The sequence below is a fragment of the Mauremys mutica genome, chromosome 2, assembly GCF_020497125.1.
Source record: "Mauremys mutica isolate MM-2020 ecotype Southern chromosome 2, ASM2049712v1, whole genome shotgun sequence".
Classification (NCBI taxonomy): domain Eukaryota; kingdom Metazoa; phylum Chordata; order Testudines; family Geoemydidae; genus Mauremys; species Mauremys mutica.
This window is the reverse complement of record NC_059073.1, coordinates 135,216,728-135,237,898: the sequence shown is the minus strand read 5'-3', so window position 1 is coordinate 135,237,898 and position 21,171 is coordinate 135,216,728.

Genomic DNA, 21,171 nt, shown 5'->3' with positions numbered 1-21,171 from the left:
CAGCACATGCGCATACACACACAAACATGCTGTAAGCCAAGAGCGAGATGTTCACAATTGTCTTTCTGGAAGAATAAAATATCCAGCTAGCTACTTGCAGAGCTAATCTCTCTGACTAGAATGCCTCCAGGCTAAAAGCATAATATTAGCATGAATTATCTCCAAATGCAAAGAGATTAGGGAGTGCAAACCCAGAAAAGCTTGATTTTGGGTCTATCCACCCCAAATTTGCATTTTGTCTGTGCAGCCCGGCCATGTATTCCTGCTCACGCATCGTGCCATCATGTTGTTTGATGACAGTGAAACCACCTTGCAACTCCAGGCTTTGATGATAGCAAGGGGGCTAGTTCCCCATGGCGGGTGCCCCTAGAGTCATCCTTATTCATGTAAGATCTTCCTCAGTGCAGGAGAGAGGGTAGCTCGAAGTAGGATGGAAAAATCAGTTCTGGCTGAAGGAGTATTCTGTCCCAGGGCCCATAGGTGGCACTGTTGCATTGACTGTTGGAAAGAATGGCCTGCTATTTTGACATATATGCACATTATTATTAAGGGGGGGGGGCGAATACCTAAATCAAGTTGCCTGTTGATTAAAATTGTGCATTGTTTAATCTCCCAGGCCTTATTCAAGCTGGCACCTGCATGCATGCCTTTGCCATTAACGTGTCCAGCACATGCTGCTTCATATTGTTGATGAGCAGCTTTTTAGACAGAATTGTTGAACGTCGTGACAAGTAGCTTCCCTTTCTTGATGAGCCTGCTGATGTTTTAACAGAAATTTCATTGGAAGGGGAGAGGCGTCCGGCTCTTTCCTCACACCCTGCATACACCTGCCCCTTCCCCAGGCACATTATGGTGTTGATTTCTGGAAGGAAATAGCCTTCCAGTGCTCTGCTGCAGAAAGGCCTGAATACAGCAGAACTGGAATATGAGAGATAGTCAGACCGACAACTGGACAAAGCACAGCCTCAGTCCCTGTTTTCCCTTCCTATTCGTTCCTTCTGGCAAGGTTGACAATTAGGATTAAAATCCCTGCAGTTGAGAAAGGAAATTTGCTTCCTCTGCCTTCCTGTGATCAAAATCCCAGAAACCTAAGACGCAGGTTTTCATAAGTGCTCCACTCATACTTAGGTACATCAGTAGAGGCCAGATTTTTCAAGAGCTGAGCACCCAGCACCTTGAGCTCTTCTGACAACCTGGGCTAAGGCTGGCTATAACATGGACTCATGTTTTAATAGCACTCAGTGAAGTCATCTTGCAGTGGCAGCTCCTGTCCTGCGAGGCTGAGCTGAGCCAGACCCAACTCCCGACTCTCGGCTGTGTGACCTGGCCCACAGGGTTGCTGCACCACTTAAGTCAAGGGTCGGCTTGGCGGGGTCAAATTGGAGTGAGTAGCTTTGCAACCTGGTGTGCAGGGTTGCGGCGACACTCAGGGCTGGCAGCTGGGCGAAACCTGCGTGGCATTGCAACCCCATGCATCAGTTTGCAATGGCATGAGCAGGGACCCATGCCCAGCCCCACTAGACAGGCGCCACCGCTGCTGGATGAGTGTGGGGAGGCTTGATCTCCAGCCCGGCTCCTCCCCTCCGGCGCTTCTCCTCCACACTGGGCTGAGATTCGGGCTGTGGTGCTGGGGCAGAGGGTACTGCTGTGGGTGGTTGGGGCCCCCACCGCAGATTAGTAGGGTGCATCCGTTGAATGGGGAAGCTGGCCCTAGGTTGCATTTCTGGTGCTTTGGAGTGATCAGATAGAACCGTTCTAGAGGAAGGAACAATGTGGTGTCCATTTTAGAACATCACCCAAGGGAAGGGATACCATACAATGCACCAGGGTACAGCAATGCCATGCCAGTTTTGGAAACTGATCATGTATTTCATTCACCTGATCCTAATGGATAAGCAATGTTCAGTGCTGTAAAAGAAAGTGAAATAATGTGAAGGTTCTTGCCAGTACACCCTGGGGGAAATATCTTCCCTGTCCCCAAATGGGGTGATAGACAAGCCTGATGCATGACTGGAATAATCATGAAACTAAAACATCTACATTCATTCATACCCTTTGAGGCTGTTGGTGGGGTGGGTGGCTGGGCCTGAGGAGGAATATCCACTGTATTTTCAAAAGTTTAATAGCACCTAACAGTAAGAGGAGAGAAGAGAAAATCTTCCTAGATTTCTCCCATCCCCCGCCCCATGCTTCAGTTATTTTTTTAAATCACTCACTTCTTCTGTAACTCCCGCAAGAATCTAGCTCACTAAACCATCTCTACTCATTTGTTTCATTTATTTATCTTCATGAATGAGCTCCTTGTTTCCAAGGAGGGAAGGAACACAAGGACACCAGATAGAATGCTGGGAGCTGGAGCAGAGGGAAAGATAAAAGGCTTGAATTGTGGAAGGGGAAAGGGAATTTAGTGAGTTCAATGTAAAGAATAGAAAACTAAACATCATCAAACAAAAGTGCAACTTAGTGAGGCAGGTATCTGCATTCACCCTGATCACTTTGGGCCTGATTGAAGTCAGCTGATATTTACTGAATTTCAAGTTTTCAATTAAAATTTTAAGGTTTTTTGATGGTCAAAATTTTCCAAATTTTGAATTTTTGACCAAAACTTTAGCCAATACTAAAAGGTGATCTGTGTCCCAGTGTGTTTACAGTCTAAACGCTCAAACAGATGAAGGGTAGGGTATGGGGATACATTTTACTTGGTTAAATTTTCTGGACGGTGTTATGCAAGTAGTCAGATTAGATCAGTGGTGGGCAACCTGCGGACCGCCGCTTCCCACAGCTCCCATTGGCCGGGAACGGCAAACCGCAGCCACTGGGAGCTGCAGGGGGCCGTGCCTGCAGACAGTCAACGTCAGTAAAATGTCTCACGGCCAACAATCAGATTACCCTGGTGGTCTGCATGCTGCCCGGGGGGCGTAGGTCGCCCACCACTGGGCTAGATGATCATGCTAGTCCCCTCTCTCATTAAAACCTATGAATCTTGAAAAGCATACAAGCAAATGAGTACGGTGATGAGCTGGAACTGCTTTCTATGTCACATTTATTGTGGCATTAGTTTGTTTTAAATGTAGCAGTCGGTAGTAAGGAAGAAGGAAAAGGAAAGAAGGGGAAGAGGTATCTAGCTATTTACTGTCCCTGTGATATTTATTTCTGTGTTTATTACTTATTACACATAAATATTTTATTATTCACCCTTTGCCATTGCATCCTTTGGTTGAGGTAAAAGCTGATCATCAGTAAAGCATCCCTTAATAGCTTCATAAGCCTTCATGAGCATCTGGAAACAGTTTTCTATTCTCAGCATTCTCCTTAATGAATTTGAGACTTTCTCTCTCTCTCTCTCCCTCCTCTCAGTTGTAAGTGTATGAGATTGATAAAAATTCTATTTACTTTTTCCCCCTTATAAGAACTTAATGAGACAAAATTGGTAGCTTGTAATCAGGCATTGGCCTTTTCATCTCTTTGGGCTTTATTTACAAAAGCTTATTAGAGCAAAGCACACGGAGTGATAGGCAGTGATAACTAGAGTATTGCTTAATGATCCCTAGCAGGCAGCACAAAAAACAGAGAGTGAAATGGAAAAGGTGATTATAAGAAATGTTACCAACTGTAAACTGAAAACTCTCAACAATCAGTCCTGATTCTGCAATCGGATCCATTGGGCAGACCCTTGGATCCATCCTCACTGGTCTCTGCAGTAGTGCAGGGGTCTGTATGTGTGGATCCAATTGCAGGATTGGGGCTTGAAAGGTTGCTTCTGGTCTGGAGCCAACCTTTCAATGCATGCTGCATATCTGAGCTGCTAGTGGTCCAAGCAGAGTCAATTTTGCTGCCCAGTGTTCCCAGTTCCTCCCCTTCCCCTACCCCCAATGTCCCCTGTGATTTCAGTGTTGGTGAAAAACACCAGACTCCATTCAGGAATGTGATGGTTCGATCTCGGTGGGAAATTCATGCCATTAGCAGAGGGCCGGCAGAAGGAATGTTAGGGAGTGGGATTATACGGACCTAAGTGACATTTCCAGACTGTGCAGTGTGGTCTATATGTCTGAATCCAAGATAACGGGCCAAGGACTCTTGAGTTCTAATTCTCCTTAACGCTGAATCTTTTCTGTGACCGTGGTCAAGTCATTTGGGTTTCTCTGTGCCTTTGCCTTCCCCCTCCCCATCCCACACACCCCTGTGGGGATAATAAGGTCTACTTCACAAGGATGTGGTGAGAACTGTCAGTATTTTAAAGTTAATTGTGAATGGAAAGTGCATAGAAGTGCGAAGTACGTTGGAATTTGGCATGGACACCAATGTTAATGCCCTTACTCTTGGGAGAAAGACCATAGAGGTCCGTCAGAAAGGGCTTGTGCCCCTCTGCCAGCCCTGTCAGAGTCTTTGCTCGCAAATGGAGTGATCTATGCGCTCTCTTTGTCTCTGTGTGTAATTTGCTGCGTCAATCTCATCCTGATAAATAGAAACACTGAGCTTGCACAAGGCAAAGAGCAGCTTCTGTATCACAGGAAGCAATCACACCGCACACAAAGCAAGCATTCTCAGTAATTAAACCTCGCCCAGCCCCTTTTCTCTGTTCCTTTTCAGCATTGCGCTGATGGGCTGTTTATCTTTGGCACGGCAGAAGCAACGGAAGCAACAAAATGTTCCTGTAGGAGCTCACATGGAGAGACAGAGACTGAGAGAGATTGAAGACAAACACTTTCATTCTTGGCTGCCAACACATTTTGTTTCTGAAAAATAAATAATTGAATGAGGATCAAATCTCCCTTTCTTGTCCAGGTGGCTAAACGGAGAGGAACCCATGGGATCTCTTGCTTCTTGTAACCCTAAGTATCTTTTGTTCCACCCAGATGTTTCCCTGATACACTAGCTGTGCTCCAGCTGCGCAGGAACTTGAAACCTGCCCTGACATTTCCATCTAAGATGAAGATTCTTCACCAATAGAGCAAGCATGGGTGCTCGCTAAATAGCTCAATCAGATTGATAACTAATATGAGAGAGCAGAGGTGAGCTGGAGCCGGTTCCCACAGGTTCTCAAGAACCGGTTGCTAAAATTAGACCTCCGTGGAGAACCGGTTGTTAAAGGGCCAGGAGGTGGGCAAAGAACTCCAGTCCGCAGGCTGGATCATCCTGTTGCTCCCAGGATTCCCAGCTGGGGAGGCTGAGGCTCCCCAGACCCCTCTCCCGCTTCCCCCCAGCTGCAGCGTGGCCAGCTGCCGGCACCAGCTGGGCAGCTCAGCTGAGCTCGGGAGTTGTCCTGCTGCTGCTTTTTGAGTGGCCCGGCAAGGTGGTGGGGCTTCTGCAAGCTCTGGGCTGGCCAGAGGGGATGGGAGGGGGCAAGTGGGGCAATTGGACCAGGCCCTGCAGGGGCCCCCGGCCCCACGAGTATATCTCCCCCCACCCCGGCCCCACTCCCCTTCCCCCCCTTAAATCAGAACTTTTTATAGGGAACCGGTTGTCAAGATTTTGGCAGCTCATTACTGGCAGAGAGGGCAGTTTTAGGGGGTGATTTGAGAAGGAGGAACTGAGGGATAACAAACTGATTTCCTCTTGCTAAAAACAATGATGGGAAAGTATGGTCTTGTACTAAATGCCCTGGACATAGGTACAGGAGATCTGGATGCAAATTCCAGCTTTGCCATAGACTCCCTGCGCGACCTTGGGTGAGTCACTTAACCTCAGTGCCTGTGCCTTAACCTGTGCCTCAGTTATCTATCTGTAAAATGGGGATAATGAAACTGCCTTTGCAGACCTAAAGAAGAGCTCTGTGTAAGCTTGAAAGCTTATCTCTCTCATGAACAGAAGTTTGTTCAGTGAAAGATATTACCTCATCCACCTTGTTTGTGTATTTAGATGATAAGCCCTGCAGGATAGGGACCGTCTTGTATTATGTGCTTATACAATGGAGCCCTGATCTGAGTTTGGGTCTCTAGGGACCCCAGCAAGTAATTAATAATTAGCAGTAAGAAGAGCCAGAGACATGAAGTCTGGAGCAGAATCCAAAATTCAGAGATGTTGGGATTTGGGGTTCTGCATGGGTCCCATCTCTGCCAATAAATAAACAACGGCAATAAATCTGGACACCAAACAGAAGGAAAAGTGCTTCCAGCATTTTCCTAGTGAGATTAATCTACCCTCTAATAGACACTGCATTGAAGCTTGGCTCTTTCTCTCCCTCCACAGCCTCTGGTTGCTGAAAATCTGGGTCCTTGGCACAATGCCCATGCCCCATTGACAGACACACACCGTTCAAGTGCTCTCAATTTGCATCCGTCATTATCTTTTGTGCGCGCTGAGGTTTAATGTGCAATAAATGTAAATGGGTGATGTATATTCTGCATTTTATTAGCTCTCATTTATGTTTGGCAGCGTGTGTGCCTGTGACGCTTTGCAGGGCACTGCAGCTTTTCTCTGATCTGACAGCCAATCCCTGTGTCCTTTGTCACAATGGACAAGGCACTTCTGGAAGATGGCACATTGGACTGTTCAGGGGCTGGCCCTGTCCATGCTTGAAGTGTGTGACCACATGGTGAATATGGGTGAAACTGATCCCTGTGCAGAGGGGCCAGCACAAAGAATATGTTCCACCAGAAGCCTATTTTGAAGGATTAAGTGTAAGGTGACCAGATGTCCCAATTTTATAGGGACAGTCCTGACTTTTGGGTCTTTTTCTTATATAGGCTCCTATTACCCCCACCCCCATCCTGATTTTTCACATTTGCTGTCTGGTCACCCTAATTAAGTGGGACTTACTTATATGTTTTGTACTGTCCCTCTGCCAGCTCATGGCAGAGAGACTCATGGAAGGCAATCCTGTCAGAGTCAGAGATATTAATTTTGAACTTGCAAATGAATGTTACACTAAACCCTGCTTATGTATTGCAACGCCACAGATTGTTTAAGTGGTCTCAGCATGGATTTCCTTTATGGTGACAACAAGCCCTCTGAAATAATTTACGGGATGTCGGTAAACTCAGTCGGAAGAACTCCTGACTGAGCTGCAAAAGGAAAAAAATAAAAGAATTTAAGCCTGATTCCCCATAGCCCCACCTCTTGTGTAGCCATTTATACCACTGCAGACCAAGTGCACAATGGGTATAAAATGCAACCAGACCAGAATAGTGAATGTTTTACACTCTCTTTGTGCTCACTTTGCAGAAGTGTAAATGACAACACAAGGTGCAACCAATAGAGAATCCAGAAAAGAGAAGGACAAGAACTGCCGGCTTCTCTCATTTCTCTTTATTATAGATTCAAACCTGGCTGTCTCACACATGAATCAGGAAGTGACATGGAAACTTGTAGGCAACGGATCCGTCACCATGTCTCACACCTCCAAGGAGCCTGTGTAGCTGTAAGGAATGGAACCATTTGAAGATTTTCTTATAAAAATGACAAAATGAAGATTTTTGTGACACCCTTTTCATTTTCATTTAAAAAATAGGGGTTTTGTTGACAATCAAAAACATTTTGTTTTTGGTTTTTGACCAAAAAAAAAAAACGTTTTGAAGAAAAAATTAGATAAAAACAAAAATGTTTTAATTGTTGACAAAAAATTTAATGGGGGAAAAAAACATTTTCCAACCAACTCTAATAAGGAAACTCAGCCCCCACTCTGACACCCCTTGAGCATGCGGATTGAAAGCCCCATCTGCTCTATTGATTTGTTTCCTACCTGCTAGAAGCAAAGGTGATTAGGGGATCATGGTGCTATTGATCCCCCTTCAGCACCTGTGCTCTGCCGTTCCTCCATCAGGGCTCCCAGAGCACTGAGTAGCATTAGTGCTGAGTTAATCAGTATGAATTGCATGGTATTGACCAGTTTACAATCCAGCAGCTTTTGACAGGAGCAGCTGCCCCTTGGTTCAACATTCTCCACAAAGCCCCATCACCTCCAGCCACATCATTTTCTTGTGAAGAGTTTTGCATGCGCTCAGGGAAAGAGATTGGCCTAGAGGACAAGCAGCATTGGCTCCATTCCCTCGCCTACTGTGTGTGCACCAGATGGATTATTTGTGGGTTTGTTTCCCTCTGCACTGTCCAGAAGTGGGGAGCATTTGATCCAGGGTGTTCTGGAGCTGGCAAGCCATCCAGACCCCAATGAATAGTCATGTGTTTTTCACCGAGGCACTCAGTGAATATCTCCACTGGTGGAGCTTCCACACATAGACCTCAGGAGATGACTCCATATTTTTGGTCACAGAACTCATTGGTTTTTTTACTGAACTCTAATATCTCTGGGACATCTCCAAAGAGTGGCTCACTAGGTTGGGGATCAAGGATCTCTAGTGATTTTTATTCCACCATTGCTTGTGCAAGTTGGCAAGGCAGTTCATTGCTGGAGGGGCAAGGCTAATAACAACCCATTAAACTAAGTTCATCAAAAGGACTGTGGGTATTTATGTCAGACACTTACTAGCGAAGGAAGTTTGTCGTAAGGAACATAGGAGAATAAAAGGCAGCAGTTAGCAGCCATGCAAAATTCGTAATGATTTCCTACAATAAATGTTACATTGTTTTAATTTAAATATTGATTCCTAAGGCTCCATTTATGCTGGGGATAAACCTTGCCTGACCATGGTGGATTGGATAAACAGCTTTTAACAAGGGGTTTCTTTGTGACTCTGTGACTTTGAAACATTGGGCGAAATTCTCTGCTGTCATACATCCAGGGACTGCAATGCAATGACTTCAGTGGAGTTACATTAATAGAGAATTTTGCCAATAGATTTTAAATGATCATCCGCATCTAAACAATGTGAGCCTAAACCACATTGAAACCATGCTTAAAAACAGTTGCATTAACATGGTTTTATCCCCAATATAGACAGGTCTTTAGGTGAAATTTTATTTGGAAGGGTGCAGTGAGTGAACGTTCAATGGAAGCTCATATAATTTAGCTGAGTGGCAGCATAGTCCAGTGGCTAGACTAATGGGCATTGGTTCTATTCCTGACTCACTCATGGGTGGCAAGTTTGTAGAAATTTTGGTGGTGCCCAGAACCCGACCCCCAACTCCACCCCCCCAACTCCGCCCCCACCTGCCTCAGGCTCTGGGAGGAGGCTTGGGGGGGGAGGTCTGGGGTGCAGATCCTGGGCTGGGGATTAGGGTGCAGGAGGGGTGCAGGGTGCAGGCTTTGGGATGGAGTTTGGGTGCTGGGTGCAGGCTCTGGGCTGGGGCAGGGGGTGGGTGTGAAGGAGGAGGTGAGGGGTGCAGGCTTTGGGACGGAGTTTGGGTGCAGGCTCTGGGCTGGGGGTGGGGGTGTAGGAAGGGGTGAGGGATGCAGGCTCTGGGAGGGAGTTGGGAGTGGGAAGGGGTGTGTGGGAAGGGGGAGGGGGTGCACCCTCTGGGAGGGAGTTTGGGGATAGGAGGGATTGCAGGGGTGAGGGCTGTGGGGCTGAGGATGAGGGGTTCATGCTGCGGGGGGGCTCAGGGCAGGGGCTGAGGATTAGAGTGCAGGGGGATGAGGGCTCTGGCTAGGGCTGAGGGGTTTGGAGCGTTGGAGAGGCTCAGGGCTAGGGCAGGGTAAGGGCAGCCTGCCTTGCCATTAATGGAGGGCAGGCACTAGGACCCTGGGGCAGCAGACAGCAGTTCTGCCGGGCGCCGCTCTACTCTGGCAGCTCGAGCAGGCAGGGGAGAGGCACGCGCTGCTTTTTGTCAGGCAGGGATGCGGCGCGGCCGGGGGGGAGGGGGGGACACGCAGGGGGAGGGGTGGCAGGCGGAGGCTGGGACCTGCTCCAGGCAGGGACGCGGCGGGGGAGGCCCGCGGGAGCCGGGGCCTGATCCAGGCAGGGCCGGGGGAGAGACCCAGCTCCAAATATTGCTGGAGCAGGGCACCCGGCCCTGAATATTCCTGGAGCACCGCAAATGTATATAACCTGCCGCCTATGCTGTATGATCGTAGGCAAATTACTCTCTCAGTGTCTCTGTTTCCACATTACAAAGCAGGGGTGATGGTACTGACTTTCCTTTGAAAAGTGCCTTGAGAGCGGTACAAGGCAGCTATTTGTTCTCATCATAAACACTGAACATCAGGCCCCCTAGCAGTTCTTAAGAGAAAATAATAACCTACCTGAATCTTTGCTCAAAATTCAAACCAGACTACCACATGTTGAAGTGGTGGGGAGGGGTGTATGTGTGTGTGAAGCTCAAACTACTTGAGGTTTGGATTTGACTGCAGAAATGCCCAGCAGCTCAGTTGTTTCACCAAACCTCTCAAGGCTAGGAAACTGGGCTGAAACTCTTAGGAGAACAGGCTTTCTGGCATGTCCTGCTTCTGGCCAGAATAGTGTTTGAACAGACATGAATGAATGCTGTCATCAGCAAACTCTTAGAAATAAGTCACTTTGCATAGACAGTATCTAACTCCCAGTTTTTATCTAAGTAAGAGAGATACCTTATGTCAATACAATAAGAAGTGCAAAATATTCTGCTCCTACCTACATTCCCCATGGGTGTTTGAAATCATCCCTTTCATCTTCTAAGTCCTAAAGGAAGACGGGATAATATATATAAAAATTAGCTTTCTTTGAAGCTATTCAGTCTAAGCATTAGTAATTCAGATAATGGTCATGGTCACATCATAGCTGTTCAGCAGATAATTTATTCTAATATGCCTGTACCTGCTTGAACCAAGTTTGCTTCCTTCCTCCCCGCCCCCATTTTGTTTTCCTGCATGCAAAGAGCATTACATGTTTATTCCAGTGCAGATGGCATTTATTTCAGATTAAGGGGATCAGCAAACAAAGAAGGATTTTTGGAAGAGGCAGCGTGCAGTGGCTTCCTCTGAATCGAAAACATTCTGCCTCTGAACTAAAACCTCGCTCAAAAAGGCAGGCAGAGTCTTCTGTGATTAAAGCTGAAGCAGATGCAAACACTCTTTCTTTAGCAATAACTGCTGGGAAAGGCAGGTAGAGTGGTCAGAAAGAGATCTGCATTAAACATGTTGAGAGGCTAGTGTTAAAAGCAAGGGCTCTAAAATTTGTCTTCTAGCAGGCTCGCACCTTTTTTGCATTCCAAAGAGTATGTTTACACTGCAGTCTGAGGTGGGATTACATCTTGGGCAGACATACCTCAGCTAGCATGGCTAAAAATAGCAGTGTAGACACAGTGACATAGGCTTCAACAAGGGCTAGCAACATGAGTACATTCCTAGGGTCCATGGTGTGCTTGTACAGCCTGCAATGAAGCCTGAGCAGCACCATTGCTATTTTTAGCTGGGCTAGCACAAGTAAAAACTAGTGGGGGCATGTTGATCTATGCCGTAATCACACCTTGGATTGCAGTGTAAATGTACCCTTTGTGATGCTCCAGACTATGGCCCTCTTGGAAACTGACCGACTTTCTTCAGTTCCACTCATCCTCCTACAAATAACAACAACAACACAGAACAGCTTGCAGTTCCACAGTACCACACACCCCTTCCAAAATGTGGCTTTAGGTTGCAGATGAGGATGCAATTTACCTAATATGAAGGATGGTTTTGTTATTAAGGCACTTGCCTCTGAGTGGGAGAGGTCTAGATGCAAGTCTGTCTCTGACACAGACATTTTGTGTGACCTTGGGCAAATCATTTATTCTCATGGCTCCCCAGTTTCCCCATCTGTAAAACAGAGACAGCAATCCTTCCTTTCTCCTACCCTTTGTCCATTTAGGACATGGAATGTCTCTTGCTCTTGTAAGCACAGCACTTAGAACCATGAGGCATCTATCTCAGTTCAGGGAATAAGCATAGGCATCGCTGAATTAAATAATGATACTGTTATGCCTGCGGCATTTGACATTGGATGAAGGGAGTGACTGCTGCTACAGAAGAAACATCGCCTTTTCACAACAATGTTGCCCCATGAAGTGTCATTTCACACCTTTCCCTCTCAGTCATGTTAGCAGCAGGAAGTAGCTAAGCCTGGTGCTAAATAGGCTTCCAGTTGTTGATGAAACCCCAGAAGAGTGTGTTTCATTTATTAGCCAGGCCTTTGAGGTGTGCGACTTGCCGAGTACTCACTCAGGTTCTTTGCTTTTGCCTGCTGTGTACAAGAGCTTCCAAAAACAGACAACAGCAGAGGAGGGAGGGGGAAGGTGTTCTCATCCCCCAGCTTAGCTCACACACAGTCTGCAGCTAGTTAATCATCAAAACCAAATAAGGCCAGATGGAGGTACAATCATTTTTACTGGTTCCCTGTTATAACCATCCAGAGGGCTGGTAACCAGTGAAGCTGCCTCTAAAGTAGACAGTCCTCTCCTCCTCACCTAGTTGACCACCTCCTGTGTGTTGCAGCAGAAGAGCCCTCTGCCAGTCGAGACAGGGTTATATACATATTCCCATTTCATTTTCATGAGATTTGTGCATGGAAGTTACCCTCCACACATGACTGTCCCCTTCCTGTGCATGGCATTATCCCCTGCCAGATGCATCCAGAGTCCACATAGTAGGGCGGGTGCAGTGACTGGTTAGGGGTGGGTGGTCTGGGTACACGGCTGGCACATTTTTCCTCAGCTAACATCCCACAAGCCTTACTTAGAAACAGTTAATAAAGTTCAGGACGGTGTTAGCTTTTCCCTGCAGTCCCTGTTCTATGCACAATAGCTGGAAGAATGGCGCAGTGGTTGGAGCGTTAGCTGGTGACCTGGGTTCAATTCCTTGCCCCTCCACAGACTCTCCATGTGACATTAGAAAAGTCACTTATTCTCTCTGTGCCTCAGTTCCCCATCGGCAAAGTGAGGATAATGAACTTGCTCTACCCCACAGAGATGCTGGGAGAATACATATATTTAAGGGCTAGTCTACACTTACGAGCCGGGTCGACGCGGTGAGTTCGACTTCTCGGAGTTCGAACTATTGCGTCTAATCTGGACGCGATAGTTTGAACTCCGGAAGCGATAGTTCGAACTCCGGTACTCCACCACTGCAAAAGGCGGTGGCGGAGTCGACCTTGGAGCCGCGGACTTCGATTCCGTGGCGTCTGGACGGGTGAGTAGTTCGAACTAGGGTTCTTCGAATTCAGCTACGCTATTCACGTAGCTGAATTTGCGTACCCTAGTTCGACCCCGCTTCTTAGTGTGGACCAGCCCAAAGATTGTGCACTGCAGAATACTATGACAACGGGGGCCATATAGCTACCCTACCTTCAGTAGCAAGGTAGTGGTTTTAGGGTGAGCTGTGGCCAGGAGGGTCCCTGGCTGTGTGCTGCCAAGAGCAGGGAGTGGTTGTTGCTGGAAAGGAGGCCTGGGACCTCCACACAGATGGATGGGCATTTGTGGGTAGAGAAACTGTAGAACCTGTGCCGTGGTGCAAAACAGGTGATACTGGTTAGGCAGCTGGTCTGCTGTGGTTGCTGTTTATCGCATGTCTGTCTGTTGTGTCCACCTGTCATTTCTTCTCTTATACTCATACTGTCAGCTCTTTGGAGCAGGGACCATCTTTTCATTATATGTGTGTGTACAACACCTAGCACAATGGGACCCTGTCCTTGATCAGGGCCTCTAGGAATAATCACAATAATTAATTATAGGATTTTTTTCAGTATCTCTCTATTTTAGCACAAGAAAGCTTGTCTGTGTATTCCTATCCAATAACTTCCAGGCTACTGACTGTCCTGAGCTAGGGAAAGCTGCCACTTGCTATTGCTAGATATAATTGCTGTAAGTTAATTTTTGCCGACTGTATTTCAAATCCCTGAATACAGCAAAAATTAATTTGCAAAGAACGTTTCCAATCCTGGGGTACCAGAGATGCATCTATGTGTGGGGCTGGTGCTTTCTGAGCAGAGAGTTCAGAAATGGAATCATAGTCCCTTTTGAGAGAAACTGAGGGATTAGGAGACAAAATTACCAGAGGCCTGGAGCGATTTTCATATGAAAAGAGACTGAAAAGACACAGGGTGAAATATTGGCCCCATTGAAATCAAGAAGAGTTTTGCTATTGACTTCTATAGGGTCAAGTTTTCACCTTGGGACTGGGTTAGTTTAGAGAGGAGACAGCTAACAAGGAACATGGTAAAGGTATGCAAAATAATGGATAACAAGAGAAGGTTAAGAGGTGACTTGATTACAGTCAGTATGTATCTATAAGGGGAACAAATATTTAGTGGTCTCTTCAGTTGAAGCTAGGAAAATTCAGACTGGAAATAAGGTGTACATTTTTAACAGTAGAGTAATTGGAGCAATTTACCAAAGGCTGTGGTGGATTCTCCATGACTGATGATTTTTAAATCAAGATTGGATGTTTTTCTAAAAGATCTGTTCTAGGAATTATTTTGGAGAATCTCTCTGGCCTGTGTCCTCCAGGAGGTCAGATGAGATGATCACAATAGTCCCTTCTGGCCTTGGAATAGATGGATGGGATACAGAGGGTAAATTGGGTGCTCAGTTGGATTTCCCCTCACTCGTAATATACGATCAGTAAGATCTGTTGTTTGTCATTTGTGTTACAGTAACACCTAGGTGCCCCAGCTCTGATCAGGATCCCACTGTGCTAGGTGCTGTGTAAACATATAACGTGATGCAACCCTTTCCTGGAGAGCTTACCAAAGAGACAAGAGACATAAAAGGTAGGAGAGGAAACAGAGTCACTGAGAGGGGAAGTGACTTGCGCAAGGTTACTCAGCAATTCAGTGGCAGAGCTGTGACCCAAACCCAGGTCTCTTGGGTCCCAGGCAAGTGATGGTGCATAAAAACATACATAATATTATAGCATTGCTTATAGTAAGCAATACATTTATATATAAAGTGAAGCACCTTCCCTAGATTCAAGACCTAGCCCTCTGCATTGTTCTGAGCATAAAACAAACACTCACAAATCCTTGTTAAGTATGGGATGTCTGGAAATGTTATTAATCTGATCTTCCTCACTGCTTCCCTAATCACCTACATATTAAACAATGAGAATTCTCAGTCAGCGTCACTTGCTATTAAGGAGCCCGGTGCAGTTTGCTGAGTATCCCATGCAAGGCAGCCAGCCCCGCAACATTTCTCTTGGAAACTGATGGCAATAAAAACTGAAAGGGAGAGTGAGTGTTGTTACTTTGCTCTCTAGTCTGGGTTCCAGGAGCTGTGTGCTAGTCAGCTGTGGCTTGCAGAGAAGAATGTGAATGAAAATTCTTACTGCCCCATTTTTGTTTGTTCACTTAGACCCCGATCCTGTGAGGGGCTCAGCACCGTGCTGGAGTTCAGCTGAACTGTACTGCTTGCCGGATTGGGAGGGGAAACAGAGACACTGAGAGGGGAAGTGGGAGAACAAATTCTGCCTCCCTGTGCTCCCTGGAGAGTAGGGAGCATGCCTGCTTACACCTTCATTTAGTGGCTGCACCATACACCCTTCCTTCCGTATGTATCTTTACAGCTCTGCTAGTCATTTTTTAGTAGGGGTGGACCCCTGGTCCCACTTCCTTTGCACCAGTTCTGGACCTCTTTGTCTGAAGTGGAGTAACTCCAGATTTACAATAGTGTAAAAGACAGCGGAACCACGCCCCATGTCAGCATGCTGGAGCACGTTCTCTCTTACCCACTGACCACACAACAGAGAAAGTTTGCGGGCCTTTTCCTGTCTACCTGGCCAGTGCATCTGAGTTGAGAGCTCTGTCCAGAGTGGTCACAATGGAGCACTCTGGGATAGCTCTGGAGGCCAATACCGTCGAATTGCATCCACACTACTCCAAATTCAACCCGGCAAGGCCGATTTCAGCGCTAATCCCCCTCGTCAGAGGTGGAGTAAAGAAATCGATTTAAAGAGCTCTTTAAGTCGAAAAAAAGGGCTTCGTCGTGTGAATGGGTCCAGGGTTAAATTGAGGTAACGCTGCTAATTTTGACCTAAAATCGTAGTGTAGACCAGGCCTAGGTGAAATTTGCCCTGGGGCAGAGGAGCAGCACTAGGCTCATGTACCACTTAAATCCTATGTAAACCCTATTTTGAGGTCTTAAATGGGATTTAAGTGGTGCATTGTCTCTCTGCACAAGGGTGAATGTCACCCACTCACTGCTTTCGGCCCTGATTCAGCAACACAGTTAAGCAAGTGCTAGACTTTAAGCACGTGCTTAAGTGTTTTGCTATATTATTTGCTGAGAGGATATCTGGCTGTGGATCCCATCTCATCTCTCCATTCTGCCTTCAGAGGGGGAATGGCTCACAGCTATTGACAGTGAAGGGGGCACTGTTGTCATTTGGCTAAAAAAGTATGCCAGAGCCATAACAGTGTAGAAACTGTTGTTATTGAAATAAAACTGATTGGATTGCAAGTTCCATTAAGTAAGTAATTTACAAAGAAACTAAAAACTACCAAACAGTTTAATCATATACTAAAAAGACCAGAACAAGCTAATAAAAATGAAACATAATGAGGGGGGAAAGCATCCCGAACCAGCTGCACTTGTTTTGGAAACTATAAAATAGATTGGGCATCATGTTTTGGGCCACATCCTCAGCCACTTTAAAATGAAGTAGAGCCCCAGTTCTTCCCTTATATACTCAAGCCCAGCTGCCATTGACTTCAATGGGAGATTAGTTAATGTAGCTGGGAGTAGAATTTAACCCAGGGCCTGTATGAAAAATTCATATTTTGATTTTCACACACTTTCCACACCTTGCCAAAGTTCAGATATTGGGAGGTTATGGGGAAAGGGTTGCTTCAGGTCCATGTGTAACTAATTGGAGACTCACCACCTGTGGGTAATTAAGGTGAAAGTGCCCCAATGACCTGCTCATCTGTGGTTCAGGTCACACTCAGTGGTTCAGTTTTGAGAAGCTGGGAATGGGCGACAGGGGATGGATCACTTGATGATGACCTGTTCTGTTCATTCCCTCTGGGGCACCTGGCATTGGCCACTGTCGACAGACAGGATACTGGGCTAGATGGACCCTTGGTCTGACCCAGTCTGGCCACTCTTTTGTTCTTATGAGAGTGGAAGTACAAATCTTTACTAGCTGCTTCTAGAAACAATACAGAAGGTGACACTCGGCAATGTGTAGAGAAGCCAAAAGAAGTTTGATGCAACACTTCTGCCCCATGAGTAGGACTTAAGAGCTGCAGAGGCCTAGTGCTGGCACCTCTGCTTAGGGATGAATTTCATCTGAAGGCTTCTCTACCACTGCCCATTAGTTTATACCTCACATTATCTCTTTAGTTTACCTGTCACGTGCCAATGGCATCCTTCTTATCATCATTCCTATAACACCTGTGCTTTGGACTCAGCTCCCACTCCTGCCCTCCAGAAGTTGTGAGATTATGAACACAGTGCAAAGTGGGTGCACTTTATTGCCACTGTGATTTGCAAGCATTTTATATTCACTTTGTACTGGTGTAAGTGACTCCACAAGGTGCAGGGACATGGAGAATCAGGCCCATTGTGTCAATTTCAGCCAAGTCTGCCCTTAGGGACAAGTAATTGACGTATCTCTGCCTCCCCCCCGGCCCCCGCAGTTCTCTAAAATGAAATGAAAATCTGCAATCAATATTATGTTGATAATTTGCAGTTACAGGAGAAAAAATGAACGGCTTGCAAATATTAGGCCCAAGTGAATTCACTTAGTGTTTTCTGCATTTCATCTTAGACTGTGGCCTTTCCACTATCAGGGCATTCAAATTAAATCAAAGTGCAGGAGATGAAAGTCAGCTGACTCTAGGTTAAACCCATCATCCAGGGAAAAAGTATGTATTACTTTACATTACTGCTTTTGGGTGTTCTGATCAGGAAGGAAAAGAGAATATTGATGTTGGTAGAAGGATCTTCAAGTCTGTATGGGTTATATTCACCCCAATGCAGGGAGCCAGTAGAGTACCTATGCACCATTAAGTTCTACTGTATGAGTGCTCAGAATTATGCCATTGGCATGGGACTGGTAAATTAAAGAGAGAATTCACCTATGTTTAAGTGGGACATAAGTGATGCATTGGTCCTCTGCACAGGGATAAATTTAATCCACTATGGATAATAAGAAACAACCTGTATTTTGAGATCTGACCAATCTGATGCTAATGGCTCCTCCACAACCCAGGAAAATTTAATTTAAGAGTTTAATTTGGTGTCTTCAGGATTATTAGTGGGTTCTGAAAGAGAAGAGGTATACATGTAGATATCAGGCCATGTCCTCAGCTAGTATAAATTTGCATAGTTTCATGGAAATATCAGACCTGGGTCTTTCAGACACTATTACTGAGCCAGTTATTTTCATTTAAAGCAAAACACCGACTGCTCCATAACCCACTGGCAATTCCAGGAGTACATGCAGTGCACGGAGTCACACCATCATATTAGGATGAGTTGGTTCATGGGTACATGAGTGCAGTTGTTCTACACTGAATGTAATCAGAGCTACTAAATGGTGTGCCATGTGTCAGAGGGCCTTTACTGATAGCACCAAATAGATACTGTCCCCAATGATATCATGTTGTGGTTTTGCATCCAAGAAAAAGGAAGGTTCCACAAATGCCAGAAAGGCAGGGTCCCATATTCGAAGTATCACTTAGCAAAAGACTGAGAGTCAGGACACTTGAATTCTAATCTCAGCTAAATCAAAGTTTTATGACACAGCTTTTGATAGCCTTTACCTCCCTGTGTCTTCTTTTCCCCATCTGTAAAATTATAACTTTCATGTACCTATCTCGTAAGGTGCTCATGAAGATTACATAGATAAAGTACCCAGGAAACTGTTGGTGCTATACAATAATAATAAAATAAACATACTTTTAACATATACATGTATTTCCACTGAAAACCTGGCTCTAAGTGTTATACTCATCATATCAGGAAACAGGCCTACCAAAAACATATATACCAAATCAAAACCAAATAACACAGCTTGAATTTTTAATTCTGAATATCAAACTTTTGTCAGTGAACAGCTTGCAAATGAACTACAGGTCAGGAATTGTGTGCTGTCATTTTTCTGTCAATAATTTAAGATAACAAATAAGTCTGAGAAAAATCACAAACTGTTTGCGAACAATTCATGAACCAAAAAAGAAGTGAAATAAATGAAAAAGTAGTAGATAAATTATCCTCTGCAAATTAATCCCTTCTCTCATGATAGATAGATCAAACTGAAAAATATATATATACAAATACCTGCAACTCAAACCTTCTGACTTTTGAATAGCGGGGGCATTTATTGCTATTGTTTCATACATATTTATTTCAAAGGAATAAAATAGTTTGAACAAGGAAAAAATACAACCTTAAATATGATCACATTGCTAGGAAGGATTCTAAAGGTTTTTCTTTTTTTTCTTTTTTTGACAAAATAAATAAATTACTCTCCTTTTGACAGCCTCACAGCATATGGTCAAGGAAAAGGCCACTTTATTAACAGTTCTTTCCCTACCCTACTGGCTATTGAGAGAGGTGATGAGTACAGGCGCTTCACAGCTGGTACTAAAAGGACGCAGAAGCAGGCAAAAAAAATTATATAGTCAGTCTTGCTAAATTAGTTTACCTAAAATTGTATGTGTGAGTGATTTTAATCAAAATCTAATTTCCCCTCTTTTTAGAGTAACTGAAATGAGATTTTTCTAATTTACTTTTTGCGGTTCAAGTTTCTCATAATTCTTCTGTGGTCGTGACAGCACCGTGAAAAGCGTCTGCTGCTACAAAGCATTAAAAAAAATTAGATTTTCAAATTGATGTGCTAAATTAAAAATGTTTAATGTTTCTCATCAAAGGCACAGGAGTATGCATTGGGGCCTTCAGTACAGTTAGAGGCACAAGACTTTTTTTTTTTTCATCTGTTTCTTCAATTCATATCCTAGGGCAACTCTGCTGTGAAAATTAACAAGCTACAAGCAAAGAAAGTGTTGTAAAACAGTGTCTTCAGAGAAGATACCTTTTAATTTCCTTCCCCCAACCCCCACCAATGTGACCTTAAAGATGTCATAATAAAAATAGATGCTATGCCCTGTTTCTTTCTTACTTTAGATGGAGTTTTGCTGGTTTCTTTCAGGGCATCTGAGCCTCTGAGTGATTTTAATTCTCTGGGCCTGGCTTGCTAATTCCCATGTTTTAGGAAATCACATTATTTCTGTAAATTGACTAAAGTTATTATTACATTCAAATCTAGGCTTATGACCTTGCTGGCTGCCTGCTAAGCGGCTCTGGGCTGGGATGGGAATACTTGATCAGCTGCTGACGTGTGTATGTGTGTTTGGGGAAGTTTCTGGCAGAAACCAGGAGGCTTGCACATTAGAATAAACTTTCTAGCCAACCAGATTGTTCAAACAGTCAGACTGGCTACTACTATCACATGACAATATAAGAAAAATGGCCACATTGCAGGTATTATAATACTAACTCTTAACACTTAAAGGAGCAAAGAATCCTGTGGCACCTTATAGACTAACAGACATTTTGCAGCATGAGCTTTCGTGGGCGAATACCCACTTCTTCGGATGCAAGTCATCCTTGCATCCGAAGAAGTGAGTATTCACCCACGAAAGCTCATGCTGCAAAACGTCTGTTAGTCTATAAGGTGCCACAGGATTCTTTGCTGCTTTTACAGATCCAGACTAACATGGCTATCCCTCTGATTCTTAACACTTATTCAGTTTATTATTATTATTTTTGTGATTGCTGTTATTAATGGCAGTAGCACTCAAATGCACCAGTCAGGATCAGGGCATCATTGTGCTGGCTGATGTATACATGAGTTTTAAAGTTCCTGCCCCAAAGAATTTACTGTGTAAGACTCTAGTTCTACAAAGACTTAACAATGTGTATAACTTTATCCAATGGAACTTGTCACCTGAGTAAAATTATGCCAGGGGGTAAGTGTTTGCAAGATTGGGATCTGATTTAGGACATGGGCTAATCAAACTCCCACTGACATCAGTGGAAAGACTCCTATTGAATCAGTGTAGTGAATTCTATCATGAATCTCATGATATTTAGTGTTTTCCCTAAAGCCCCAGCTCCTGGAGCCATGTGATTATGTGAGGTTCTTAGTTTTCATTAAAAAGATGTACATTTATAGCACTCACAATTGCAGAGAAAAGCTTGAAGTTGTGACACCTAAGGGCTCAAAAGCTAGAAGAAGCCCCAAAATATTTTTTTAAAAAAGCTTATGATTTTTAAGTCAATCTCATGATTTTGTTGGGGAACTGACTCATGGTTGGCAGTGTTGTTGACCTCCATGCATTTAGAAGGATGGGTGAAGATAACTGTAAAGAATCTTCCTAACCG